This window comes from Paroedura picta, chromosome 7, assembly GCF_049243985.1.
Source record: "Paroedura picta isolate Pp20150507F chromosome 7, Ppicta_v3.0, whole genome shotgun sequence".
NCBI lineage: Eukaryota > Metazoa > Chordata > Lepidosauria > Squamata > Gekkonidae > Paroedura > Paroedura picta.
The window spans coordinates 78,223,352-78,237,935 of NC_135375.1; the positions used below are offsets into that span (position 1 = coordinate 78,223,352).

Sequence of the window (14,584 nt, forward strand, 5' to 3'; positions counted from 1 at the left end):
GAGAGTATACACAGCTGTGCTTCTCAAACCATATTCTGCACGATTGCACCACTTCTGGGGTTTCTCGAAGTCTGAAGAATGTTTCTGGGGTTTCTAGCAGTAAAAAAGTTGAGAAAGGCCAGTCTACTTCAAAGATCTGTGCTCCCTCTCCATTACTGACGTAAAGCCAGTGGCTGTAATGGATAATTCCTGGTTGTGGAATTCTTCACACAAACCAAAGATGCTTGGTCACCCTCTGTTTTGGATAGCAGTTTGTTCACAACTTGTGAGAAGACTCCCAAACCTTTTAAAAATGTGTTTTTTAGTATTCAAAATCAGATTGACAGATATTCTACACATGCTTTGTCCATTCTTCATCCCTTATGTTTTAAAAGACATGTTTCCTAATTTGTAGGAGAAGACTGCTGATGACTTGCTCCTGTATTCGTCCAGCCTTGCTCATTAAGCCAGAGGCTGGCTAAGTAGTTCCCAGTTCAGTATTATAAATACTTTACTAAGGCTGCTGCCTCCCCCATCCATTTGTTTACCACATGGAGGGACAGAGATCCTCAAATTATAACAGAGGTGATTTCTTTAGTTGCCTTGTTCCTATATGGCTGAGTGGTAAGAGACACTTGTCCCTACAGTTGACCTGATGTAAAATGGAGATCTTCTGAGGTTAAAACTGACCTCCATGAGACAGAGATCAGTTCAGAAAAAAATGTCCATGTTGGAAGGTTGACTTTATGGCATTATGCCCTATTGAGGTTCCTTCTCATAGCCTGCTCTCCTCAGGCCCCACCCCCAAATGCCTAGGTATTTCCCAACCCAGAGCTGGCAACCCTACTTCTCTCTCTGGGGTGCTAGCCATACACATTCTGCTTCCCTGCCTCCCTCTTGAAGCAGTATGTGTTTGTGCCTAGCTGCATGTTTGTTACCTAGCTGCATGTGCATTCTGATCCCTTCATTCATTGATTTTGTTTATAGCTCGATTTAAAGACCACCCTTCCCCACTCCGCTTGGGGCGGTTTACAACAACTGTATATTACAGTTCCTTCTTCTGACTTGGATATAAGGAATCCGGCTCTTCATTCTATTTATATCTGATGAAGCGAGCAATGACGCACAAAAATTATTACCCTGAAAAATACTGGTGATTTCTGGGTGCTACTGGATTTGAGTTATGTTCTTCTGCTGCTGACTAACACATCTCCCCACCTGAAGCTCTCATCTTAGGCAACAACTCAGCATCAATCACATTTTTTGTTTTGTTTACTATATCTCTGCTCTGCTGTTCACTTAGGTCTTCTCTATTAAGTTTTAGGCACCAGGTAAAAATAGGTATTCCTCTAGATCAGCATTTTTGCAACCTTTTGACTGTGGAGGAACCCCTGAAATGAATTTTCAGGCTCAAGGACCCCCAGAAGTGATATCACCTGGCCACACTTCCCTGCCATGCCCCCAAAGTAACATAACTTCATGTAACCCTCATCCTACTTTTGTTCCTTCCCTCCAGTTTTACTACTGCTACATATAGAGCAGAAAGGGCAAGAGCTGAGAAGATAGCCCAAACTCCCCATACCACACCATAACCCACTCCCCACCCCCCGCTTGATTCTTACACCCATGGTCTACCCATTGAGCCCTCCGGGGAAAGGTGATCAGTTCCATAGTTTGTGGTGAAATCCATTAAAGCAGAGGAGGGAAAAACCCATGGACCCCCTCTGGAGCTTTTGTGGACTCCCAGAGGTTTTGCTGGGAATCCTTGCTCTAGACAGTTATTTTAAGAAATAGGCTGGATCTAGTTCTTGCTTACACTGACAGACTGTATAATCCTCTGGTTTTGCATCGGTGACCAAAGCATACTTAGTTTATCTCCTCAAAGTCTTATTTGCTGTGTTATATATTTTAATATAAAAATACTGTTGGTTATTTTTCTAAAATTTTAGTGTTCTTACTAATGTAGGTTTTCCTAGATTTCAATTATTTGTCTTTATTATTTTGGGGTGAAGCCTGTGTTTACTCCTTGAGAGCCTCCCGCCAATGAGAAGCTATTTTTACCACTGCCTATTTAAAATATATATAGAAATGATTTAAATAAATAACAGAATAGTAAAGTGAAGGCCTTGTGCAGTTTGTGACCCACCAAGCTGAAGATGGGCAACCAGACATGTGACAGATTGAGCAACTTCCTGCTTTTTCTGCCTTTCTGAGCAAAAAAAAAAAAAAAAACACCCTACCAAAAACCCACCAGGGAGGAGATTGTCAAGCAGCTGGCAGGCTACACCACACAGCTGTCGGGCTCTGTTCTGCTCAAAGGGTCACAAGTTATACAGGCCTGATAAAGATTCTCAGAATCAAAGAGACTGGAACAGCAAATTGCAAGACGCTTTGATTCCATTCACTCATCTTATTCCTTTTCACCTCGAAACTGCATCAACTGACTCTTGAAGGGGGAAGAGGGGGATACAGACACTTCTCAAGCAAGTCGTTTTGTTTTTATTAAAACTTTAGTCTGCTGTTTGATTAAAAGCATACTCGTTGACGCTCTCCCCCCCCCCCACCGCCCGCCCCGCCTTACCGCTGCTGTTTTTAGCTGCTACAGCCAGTAGAGGGAGCTGTTGGTATTAGTTTTGGCACATTGGTTGACTGTTCTGTTTTTCTTTGTCAATTGATTCAACGTTTGAAATCAAACCACTGCTTAAAACGTAATGGTATTAATATGCAAGGGGAGACATGTAAACATGCATGATTTTCATTAAACCTTCGAACTTCTGCACATTTCCAGAAGTTTTGCGGCATTCCCCACCCCACTTGCAAGTCCAAGTCCAGGCATAGATAACGTGGGCTAACTGAATCTTCTCAGCAAGAGATCCATGTTAGCGGATTCTTCATTTCTTAAGACTGAACGAAATAAAATAACATATGCCTTTTAAAGTGGAAGGACACGAACTGCAGCAGTTTTGGGCAGGCCAGGAATGTGCTTACTCTAATATATGGGCAGACTGGAGCAGGGGGGTGGACTTTTTTTGTCTTTTGGGGGACATTAAGAAGCTAAAATTTACAGCAGATTTGAAAACGCATTTGTCTTTTGATCAATTTGTCATTGTCGATGGTGTGCAACCAATTTCTACCAGCAAAAAACTGAGGAGTTCTATCTGTACCAAGACAATAAAAATAAATCTTACTTGCAAATGCCATTTGAAATATTATTTTGAAGTGGAATACTCCAAAAAGCAGCCATGCATTACTGATGCCTTCTCTTTTCTTAAAGTTAAATCCTGCTTTTATATACTGATGTATTTTATTGCATTTGTTTAATCCCACTCTGCCAATATTGGCACCCAAAGTGCCTTTTTGCAATGCTACAGACTGGGGGGGGGGGGGGGTGATTAGCCAGCTTTGTCCCTTCAGCAATGCCACAAAGATTAAGATCAGCTTGGGCTAAGATCTTCACCTTGGTTTGGGATGGAGCTATGGCTCAATGGTAGACCATGTGCTTTGCATGCAAAAGATCCCAGATTCATTCCCTGGCATCTCGAGTTGCAAGGATGAGGAAGCAGGTGATGTGAACGACCCAAGACCTCGTAGAGGCATTGCCAGCCAGGGCAGGCAGTACTCCTGACTCCTGCTAGACCAAGGGTCTAATTCAGCATAAGGCAGCATTATATAGGTGCTTTATATGTTCTGCTTCAGCCATTGGTCAGTGAGCCCACTGGATATAGCCCCTTCCCTAGGAGTTGCTGAATGCTATCATCAGGAAGTTCTTTTCTGGCTGAAGTGCTTAAAGCAGGCCAAACTGTTCCTTCATTTTCTGAAACGCCACCAGAGGACTTTGGGAACGAAACTGTCAAGGCCTTTAGATGGGCCCACTGGTCCTTAGAAGACCGTCTGCTTTCCATGTGTGGAAGAACCATCTGCTGGGGTGCCAGGGGGACAGGGAGAAGGGAGCCTGCTAGGCTCCCACAGGGAGTGATAGATGAAAGAGTGGTGGGTAAATGAAAGTGGCTTCTCAGGTACCTCACTTCAGTGCTGCCCTTTCTCTTCTGGAGGCCGCCAATGGCACTGCGTGTGATTCTAACCCTTTTCCTGGCTCACAGTCAGCAAGCTAGACTTCAAACATTTCTGTCTTAATTTTGGTTTGGGTTTTTATACAGGTCATGTTTTTCATTATGCTGCAATGGAGCAGGGTTAGTTTTTTTTTTCTTTCCTTGTACTATTTGGGGGCTCTGGAATTCCAGCACCCCAAATGCATGCTTAGCAGGAAACCTAACCTCAAATTAAAAAGGAAATTTTAAAAATGTATTTCCCTGGGTGGGGGGGGGGGAGGGAGCATAGAGTCACCTTCAGTATTAAAAGGAATGAGACCTCATTATCTGCCAAATCTTCCATGGCCTTTGGAAGCCTGGTCTTCTCCATTCTCCCCATGGCCCTTAAAAAATGAAAAGAAAGAAGGCAAGACTTACTGGGCCTATTGGTAGTGGCCTGCTAGGCAGCATTTGTGGCCACAGCACAGCCACAGTCCCACCTAGGCCCTGACAGCCTGATAATGACTACCAAGCTACTGGCCTGGCCAATGGGCTCCTGGCTGCATTCCTACCAGGGTTGGCTGATGTGCCATCCGCTATTAGAATCATGGAATCTGAAGGGAACGCCGGGGGCCCCCGGCAGAATGCAGGAAATCCACAACTACCTGTTCACCCACAATGACCCCGATTCCATGGCCAGATGATGCTCTCCCCAAAAAACCAGAATCCCTGGCCAGTCTGGCATGGAAGAAATTAGCTTCTCGATCCTAAAGTGGCGATTGGCCTTTCCCTGGGCATGCAAGAAAGGGCCACAAGAGCCCACCCACTCACAATCTGCCTAAGTTCCTAAAATCAGCATTTCTGTCAGGCGGCTATCTATCCTTTGCTTAAAAACTTCCAAAGAAGCAGAACCCATCACCTCACGAGGAAGCCTGTTCCACTGAGCCACTGTTGTAACTGTACACACAAGCCTCACCAGAATGCAGCCCAAAGCCCACCCAGCTATTTTCTGGGCTGTTGGGGCCAGCAGTTACAACACCTCTAGCTTGTTGTATGCTCTCTTCCTGTCTCCCTGAAACAAAACCACTCTCCAAAATTCCAAGAGAGAATTTGTATAGTTTTTTGGGTATCCCCTAAGGCTGCTTGAAATGCTTAAATCTGGGGTCAAATTTGGGTTGTGTGTATCCAAATGCCCACTGCTAATAAATGGGGTCTAGGCCACTACTTAAGAGCCTCTTGTGGTGCAGAGTGGAAAGGTAGCTGTCTGAAAGCTTTGCCCATGAGGCTGGGAGTTCAATCCCAGCAGCCGGCTCAAGGTTGACTCAGCCTTCCATCCTTCCGAGGTCGGTAAAATGAGTACCCAGCTTGCTGGGGGGTAAACGGTAATGACTGGGGAAGGCACTGGCAAACCACCCCGTATTGAGTCTGCCATGAAAACGCTGGAGGGCGTCACCCCAAGGGTCAGACATGACTCGGTGCTTGCACAGGGGATACCTTTACCTTTACCTTTAGGCCACTACTTGTGCCAGTGGTGAGGAGAAGAGGGCCTCAGTATACCTTTCTATGCCACTGACTGTTGCACTGCCTGATACATAGTTCTGCACCCTAACACATGATACAGATGGGGTCCCACAAGGTTCCATCTTGCCCCTCATGCTTTTTAAGATCTACATATAACTGCTGGGGAAGGTCATCTGGAGATCTGAGCTAAGTTGCCATCAATACGTGGATAATTCTGTGCTCTGATTCATAGTTCTAATACATCATGAACATGTGCCTGGAGGCAGTTCTGGAAAGAATGAGAGCTAACAAGCTGAAACCAATCCTGACAAAATAGAGGTACTCCTAATTGGGAGGACCCATGAACTGGGATAGCTTTTCTTCTTGATGGAGCTGAAGGATCATGTTTGTAGCTTGATGGTGGTGCTGGACTCAGCATCCTGTTTGGATATGCTGGTAGCACCAGTAGCCAGGGGTGCCTTTAACCAACTGCAGCCCTTCCTGGACAGGAAAGATCTTGTCATTAGGGTGCATGCCCTGGCAACATCTAGAATAGATCACTGCAGTGTGTTACACATGGAGCAGACCTTGAAGACTGTCAAGATTGTCAATTGGTACAGAATTCTGGAGCTGGAATGTTGACTAGAGTGGGTCATGGGGACTATATCACTCCACCCTTGTTTCCGCCTCCTACCACATGAATCTGCCCACTGTGCACTAATGAGTATTGCATGGGGAGCTTAACAGGCTATTAATCTTAGTTTTCTTTTTTAAAATAGAAAAGTTTCTAGCTCTCTAGGTTGTCAAGCAAGACTTGGAAATTGTAGAAGCAAAAGGCAGGCTGGGCAGGCAACCCATCGTCAGACTGCATTGAACATTGCACATGTCTTCTTTTCCATTCCATGAACAAAGTGGTCGTCTCTAGCAGAACAAAGTCAATTACCATCAGATTCAGAACACTTTCTTAACTCTCTCCTGGATTAGTGCTGGATTTTGGTGAGGCTGGGGTGAGAACAAGCTCTAAAATGGGGGAGTGGAAATCACTGGGAATGTTCCTCTTCACACCTTTGTTGTTTGAATTTGAGGGAAAGAGGTATAGTTTAGAAGTTGTCTCCAATGGGTCACAAAGTTTATACTGGAGCAAATGAGAAGATTAATTCTACCTTTGAGCTCTGGACAGAAAAATAAGAGGAGGGCATCAATGAAGACTGGGGTGCACTGGCAGTCTTCAAGCAGTGGCTGGGCAGATCCTATATCACTCCACCCTTGTTTCCACCTCCTACCACATGAATCTGCCCACTGTGCACTAATGAGTATTGAATGGGGAACTTAACAGGCTATCCTGGATGCTTTATGCTGATCCTGCATTGAGCAGGAGGTTGGACTAGATGACCTGTATGGTCCCTTCCAACTCCATGATTCTCTGATTCTCTGAATGTATTCCTAGTGTCCTTATCAGGATACATGCTGTCACATTCTGTACTAGGTGAAGCTTCATTTGCTCTGCTGCATCTAGGCCTCCAACATGCCTAAGAAGTAGGTGAAGCCTCATGAGGGCTCTTTCGGATGGGACAATAGCAAAGATATACCTGATTATTATATTGGTGGCATCTGCGACCACATTCTCTTACAGTTACGCCCCATAGATTTTTATAGTGGATGAGGAGAACAGGATGAATCCTTGCATATCTGAAGGACTGCACATGGAAAGTGACATAATAAAGCAGCCACAACTCAGAGGAAACATGCTTGCATGGCATGAAGATGGTTCCAGGTACAGGCCCTTGCATCTCCATCTCAAGTTATAGTTGTTAGGAAAAGACTTATTTTGCTCAAGACCTTGGAGAGCCATGACCAGTTCATAATAACAGATGGACCAACAGAATAACTCAATTTTGCAAAACCATATCTTCACCCCAGCCATGTAGCCATGTTGCTTATTTCATCAGTGGTCAACTGTATCAAAGGCATAACAAGAATAAAGGCATTCTGTAAATTTATAGGTGATGTTGACTAAAGCCACAGTTATAGACTCCAGGACAGGACAAGATAAGTCAAGACTGTAAGTCAGATAGTTAGGTGTCTAAGATTATTATTATTTCAAGATATTTTATTCATTTTATTTATTCATTCGGCTTATATACGGCTCCTCACTGTGAATTCTTCAGACAGTATACACAAAACAGGAACAAGAAAATACACTGAACCTTCACAACCATTTCAAACAAAGAAATAAGATAATTATAGGTAATTATAGCAAAATAACAAGGAACGGCATAACATGAAAAGGGACATATTAGGCATTAGTGCTACATTTCCTGGTGATAGAGTAAATAATAGAGGTCGCTGGTCTTATCCAAACGTTTGGTGGAAGAGCTCTGTTTTGCAGGCCTTACAGAACTGGTTAAGATCCAATAGGGCCTTGGGGAGCTCATTCCACCAGCTTGGGGCTGCAGATGAGAAGGCTCTGGCTCTGGTTATGCCAGACATATTTCTTTGGGGCCAGAGATTACCAGGTTGTTAGAGTACATGGAGTGAGTCACTCTTTGGGGAGTATAGGCAAGCAGATGATCCTTGAGATACTTAGGACCCTGATGGCACAAGTCCTTGAAGATGAGTACCAGCACCTTAAACCTGATCCGATATTCAATGTCTGAAGTTGAACGCCTACTACTCGTTTAACAGTATTCATGTACATCTCAAACTTCTACTTTTCTCATGAGAACTCAACTGCTTCCATGAGGAATCCCTACCCTCCGCTTGGGCTCCAGTACTTTCAAGGGAGATATCTGACAGGGAAATCATTTAGTACCATCTGATTGTACATTACTGCTAGGGTCTGTTTGACCTTTAAAACAGCTGGAATGGATGACTACCGGAGTCAGGATACTGTGCATGGTGGGCAATTGTAATATCTATCTAAGGCTCTTTTGTTATTCCGTTCACAAGGCCTCATGACCAGTTGATGCATACAGCAGTGACCAGCACAGGACATGGATCAAGAAAAGCAAGGTGCTGGTTGGGACTCCCATTTCTTACAGTAACAAGAAGTATCAGGACAAGTCACATGACTTTATTGAGCAGGATTAGTTTGTGCAAGAAATATGTGATTTGAGGCCTGAGCCTGAGATTTATTTGACGTGCAACATTAATTTTCATGGGAACTTTCGATTTAGGATCTCTTTTGAATTACAATATCTAATTAAATTTTAATTGTAAATCGTGTCCAGACACTAGATGTTTCCTGGCTCAAATTCTTTAGCACATATGGTGCTAGTATAAGCTTGTGCCAGTCTGCCTACTCTGGGTAATTTTGCATGCAAATAGTTTAGTGTCTCTGCTGAGGTGCTAGAACATGTTTAGTACACTTGAAAATATTTGCATTGCAAAAGGAGAGATAATCTCTTGAGGAAAATCAATTTTGTATTTCTGCATTAAGAGACTACACTGGGCATGGTGTCATACTGTTTATGGCTATAAGCTGGCATTTTAAATTGAACTTCGTAGAAGGAAGACGCACAGCGGCTTTGGCAAGCTGGATGGGTACTGCCAGCGTCCCTCCTTGTCATTCACCAGCACACCTCATGGCTACTTCTGTGTCCTTGTTTCTGTGCGAGTATTCTCTAATTACATAAATAACTGGATGAGTACAAGGCTTGAAACTCATATAAACGAGAATTAGGTAATTACATGGAACATCACAACAAATATAACAATCATAACATATAACATATCAACTAGGATATTTCAACAGGACATTGTTCAAGAAAGATAACAACTTTAACAGAACCCTTAGGTAGGTCATATTTAGTCAAGTAAGGAGGGCTTCAGGGAGGACCAGCGGATGCTGTTGGGTCAGTCGACCTCAAGCAAATGCCTGGTTGGAGGAACTCTCTTTTGCAGGCCCTGCAAAATTGTGGGAGTTCGGTCAGGGCCCTGATCTCTTCAGGTAGCTTGTTCCACTAGGTGGGGCCTAGGACAGGAAAGGCCCTGGCCCTTGTTGAGGACAGGAACTCAAAAGTTGAGCTGAACAATAAAAATAATGTAAAACTTGTTAATTATTTATAATAGTGCACAATTAAAAACAGAATAAAAACTTCTTAAAAACTATACCAAACTAACAGCACATAGAACCAAGGACCAAACGCGTTTCGACCCTTCCGGGTCTTCCTCAGTGGTCAAGATTATAATAATACACTCTATATATACCTATACAGAGCTCTCTATAATGTGTAGCTGAATGGTTGAGTGGGATCTGTAATATATAAATTGTATCCTTTTTGGAGACCGATTCCTTTGTTATGTCCCTAAAGTCACCACTCTTCGCTACCATTAAGTTCTGTACTCAGAGTGTAATCTCATGTGTGTCAGAAAAAGCTAGTTAGTTCGGTATAGTTTTTAAGAAGTTTTTATTCTGTTTTTAATTGTGCACTATAATAAATAATTAACAAGTTTTACATTATTTTTATTGTTCAGCTCAACTTTTGAGTTCCTACCTGTTAAGGTTGGGTTTTGTTCCTTTTTTGGTTTAGCCTTGTTGAGGACAGACATGCTTCTTTGGGGCCAGGGTTCACCAGCCGGTTGGTGGTGGTAGAGTGTAATGCTCTTTTGGGGGTGTAGGCTCTCTGCTGGTCTCTCTCTGATGGTCTCTCTCTCTCTCTGATGGTCTCTCAGGTATACTGGGCCCAGACCGCGTATGGCTTTGAAGGTAAGTACCAAAACCTTAAGCCTGATCCAGAATTCATTTGGGAGCCAGCTGAGTTGTTGGAGTACAGGCTGGATGTGGAATATCCATGATGTATTAGAGAGAATCCTGGCCACGGCGTTCTGCACCACTTGTAGTTTCCAGATCTAGGATAAGGGTAGGCCTGCACAGAGCAAGTTGCAGAAGTCTAGTCTAGAGTTGACTGTTGCATGGATCATTTAATGTCTGAAATGTAAATAGGCTTCCTGAAACCTAAATATGTGAAGGACTAGGTATCAGGAAAGAGCAGAACAATGTGTATGAAGACATATTACTTCCTCAGGATGCTGTAGACTTCTAGCTTTCATCAGACATGGTCAGACTCAAAAGAGCAAATTATTTCTTCTTTTGGGGGATGGACCTGAAACTGTTATTCTTTTAACACCTTGCAGTCAAAGTGGGTTAACCTCAAACCAATATTTCTCTCCTCCCAATGCCCAGGAAAATAATTACATCACTACATTCCTGTCCCCCATGCTCCTTGAATATAGATATAATGAAAAATTTTCAATATATCTAACCCATATTTCATAAGTTTTTGAAGATCTACTTAATATTTTGGTGTTGGTATTTGATTTCAGTTTATATTTCATATGAATCACTAATTATCTTTACCTAATATACATCCAAGATATCTTTGATGCCTTGTATCTGGTTCTGCAAAAGAAATCTGTCACTTTTTATTCTTCTTGGTCAATATTAAAATACATTCTAATACAAATTCAGACTGGGCTTGGGGGAGGGGCTGTGGCTTGGTGATAAAGCATCTGCTTGGCATGCCAAAGGTCTCTGGTTTACTCACCAGCATTTCCAGTTAAAAGGATCAGGTAGGAGGTGATGGAAAGACTTTTGCCAAAGACCCTGGAGAGCCACTGCCAGTCTGAGTAGGTACTGATCTGATGGGCCAATTGTCTGATTCCGTATAGAGGAAATGCATATGTATATTAATATGGGTGTAGGAAGGCTTCTTGAGCCTCTTGTGGCGCAGAGTGGTAAGGCAGCCGTCTGAAAGCTTTGCCCATAAGGCTGGGAGTTCAATCCCAGCAGCCGGCTCAAGGTTGACTCAGCCTTCCATCCTTCCGAGGTCGGTAAAATGAGTACCCAGCTTGCTGGGGGGTAAACGGTCATGACTGGGGAAGGCACTGGCAAACCACCCCGTATTGAGTCTGCCATGAAAACGCTAGAGGGCGTCACCCCAAGGGTCAGACATGACTCGGTGCTTGCACAGGGGATACCTTAGGAAGGCTTCAGGAAACTTTGTAAACAACTAGATTCAGGTGGGAAGTCTGAAGCAACAGAGCAAAGTTTGAGTCCTGGGGCATCTTTAAGACCAAGAAAATTTAGTTCTTTCATGTGCATGTACTCTTCTTCAGATACATTGAAACAGTTTCTCTCAAGACTTACATACAGGTAAAAAGTGTGTGAAGGTGGGTTCATTGTCAGGAAGGGTTTGTTAGAGTCAAAATACATAAATAACTGGATGATAACAAGTATAGCTGAGATTGGATGAAAGCCGTTATTAAGACCTCTGAATGGCAACAGATTAGCACACAAATTAGCATTGGCCTCAGACTTAGTTCTCACACATCTGTTTGTTAATTCTTGAATTTTTATGTTAATTTGCTTCCATTCACAGGTCTTACCAACTGCTTTAATCCAACCTCAGCTGTACTTATTGCCCAATTACTTCAGTATATCTGAAGAAGTGTAGATGCACACTAAAGCATGTATTCAGAATTAAACTTTATTGGTCTTAAAGATAACACTGGATGAAATGTAGAAATAATTAGCTTATTCTTGCTGCCTTTATAGCATCCCTGTTGACCTCAAAGAGCCTCTTTTGTCCTTCTTCATGAACTATTCTGCAGACCTCTTCATCAGGTTGGATATTGAATATAAAAACAAAAAAAAATAAGTAAAGGAAAAATAAGTTCTCTATGGGTAGATGGCAAAGATTCATGTCTGTGTTGCAGTTTTAAAATGGAATACAAATTGTGCTGCTTAGTTGGTGCTGGGTGAAAAACAGGTTTTCATGTTGCTGGAAGAAGGACAGAAAGCAAAACAGAAGCATGGTAGTTCTTTAATCAAGGATGAATTTAAGTTGTTGAACTAGGGCAAGGATCCCCAACCTTGCTGAACTTGATAGGACTTTTGGAATCTGAGAGAAGGAAGTGGGTGCCACTACAAAATGGCTGCCACAGATAGGAAGTGAACCAATCTCAAGACTGCCATGGAGACTTTGTCCAATCACAAAACAAGGACATTTCACTAAATGCTAGATGGTTCTAAGGCTTAGCCAAGCAATTTCCTATGATGAAGACTGCTGTTTCTTAATGGTTTCTCCCTACAAACATAAAGATGATACTTCCTGGGCGTTTCTACTCCAGTAACATAGAGGAAAGGAAGGACTGGCTCTGCTTTGCTTAGGAGATACTTTAGGGGGAAAGCAAGTAGGAGCCACAGTGGTAGGCAACATATTGACTTCCATATTTTATTTCTGTTTTAGGTGTCATGTAATTTTGTGATAGTTTATTGGTCCTGATAAAATATATGGAATCTGTCTGCAGAGCAACATGGATACTAATAATATTTGCCTTATTTTTGTGGCTTGATTTTTCTTCATCTTTCATTTATCTGTTCCCTCTACCAATCAACATAACAATTTTTCATACACCCCTGAATTATGAGGCTAGAGTTCTTGTCTTTTTTTCTTTTTTCTTTTTTCTACCATTTTCCCAATCACCCCTTTGATGTTCCCCTTTATTTTTAGTTTGCAGAACTGGTTAATGGTCTACAAAACTCATTCTTCAGACCCTTTAACCTTTGTAACATTCAACTACTTGGCCGGCTGATACACTACTCTGGTTTGAATTATCATATTGATAACAATGACATGCACATTTATTTTTCTGTTCCAATGTTATCTTCTTCTGTTCTTGCTAATATTACTAACTGCCCAGCTGCAATCTCAACCTGGATGTCACAGCATGTTCTGAAGTTGAACACAGACAAGTCTCCATTAATCACATTTCCTGCAAAGAAAATTGTCATGGCTTTTCACTTCCACTTACTGTTAATAATACTCCTTTTACTGCTTCTATCTTTGTTTCATTAAAAATTTATATGCCACTTTCAAAATCTTTCAAAGCAGTTAACAAAAATCTATAAAGCACTCCATAACAATACCATCTAATACAGAAATGTGATGCATGTTTTTTTTTAATCCAACAATTTCCAGCATGAAACTGCCCCACACTTAACCAGTCACCTACCAGCGAAGGAATGTTTTACATCCTTTGTGAAAGAATAAAAGAGGGGGGAAGCCTTCAGGAAGACTATTATGGAAGAGGGGGGGGCAACAGCTACTGGAAAAGTATGAGTTCCTGTTGCCAACATAGACAACTGGCAAACAGTGCCATCATTGCAAGGGCTTGCTATCCAGATTTTAATTGGAGCTTTTGTTTATTCAGGGAAAGGGTCCTTCAGTATGGACCGCAAAGGGCTTTCAGCATTAAATCCAATACTTTGAATGGAACCTGGAAGCAAAGGGGGAATCACTAATACTTGCAGAGATAGTGTGTATATGGGGCCATGTCCAGCATTAGAGAGAAGGTCAGTGACAACATTAATCACCCATGTAAGCATCTGGGTTCATTTGAAACGCAGCCCCACGTACAGCGCATTACAATAGTGAAACCTGGAAGCTGCAGAAGCATGGATCAGCACTGTAAGGTCAGAAAAATGGAGAAGGGATGACAGCCAACACACGGATGGAAAATGGGAATAAAGGCACTGCTAGCAATAGCTCAGCCCTGCTCCTCAATAATGTAAGGTTTGGTCTATAAAACTCATTGTACAGTGCCTAATCATTTGTGTGCTTTACAAATGAAATATGGTGATGGCAATCATTAGGGCTGATGACAAAATCCAATTAGATCAGATTGCACAATCAAATCAAATATACCCTTGGAATATGCAGCAGATCAAATGCTTTTCCTTGGAACATCCAACGAGCAATACAGTTGTTCTGTTTTGGGATTTTTGAACAGGCCTCTCTGCTGTGTCTACAGGGACCACAAATATTGGAAAAGGTGCCATTGGGTTACACTTGAGCACTCTTGCAACTGTGAACCCTTGACAAATGCACTCCTGTGATGTTCCTGGGTTCCAGGGACCCTTAGGAGCAATAGAAGCACATTTGCTTGAGACTATATTAAACTGTGAGATTGCATCAATGCAGTCCTCTATCACTTAGAAACCATTCCCGGAGTGCACAATTGCATTCCCAGCAGGGATTCTGGCATTTACAGAAGGCTCCGTGTCAGAGTCTCAG

General features: G+C 42.5%; 1 protein-coding gene across 1 annotated transcript in view; it reads right to left on the minus strand.

The window, feature by feature from the left end:
* The window catches only part of MPDZ (multiple PDZ domain crumbs cell polarity complex component), a 218,037-nt gene that overhangs the window by 175,971 nt on the left and 27,482 nt on the right, over positions 1-14,584 (minus strand). The gene's annotated exons all lie outside the window — the stretch shown is intronic.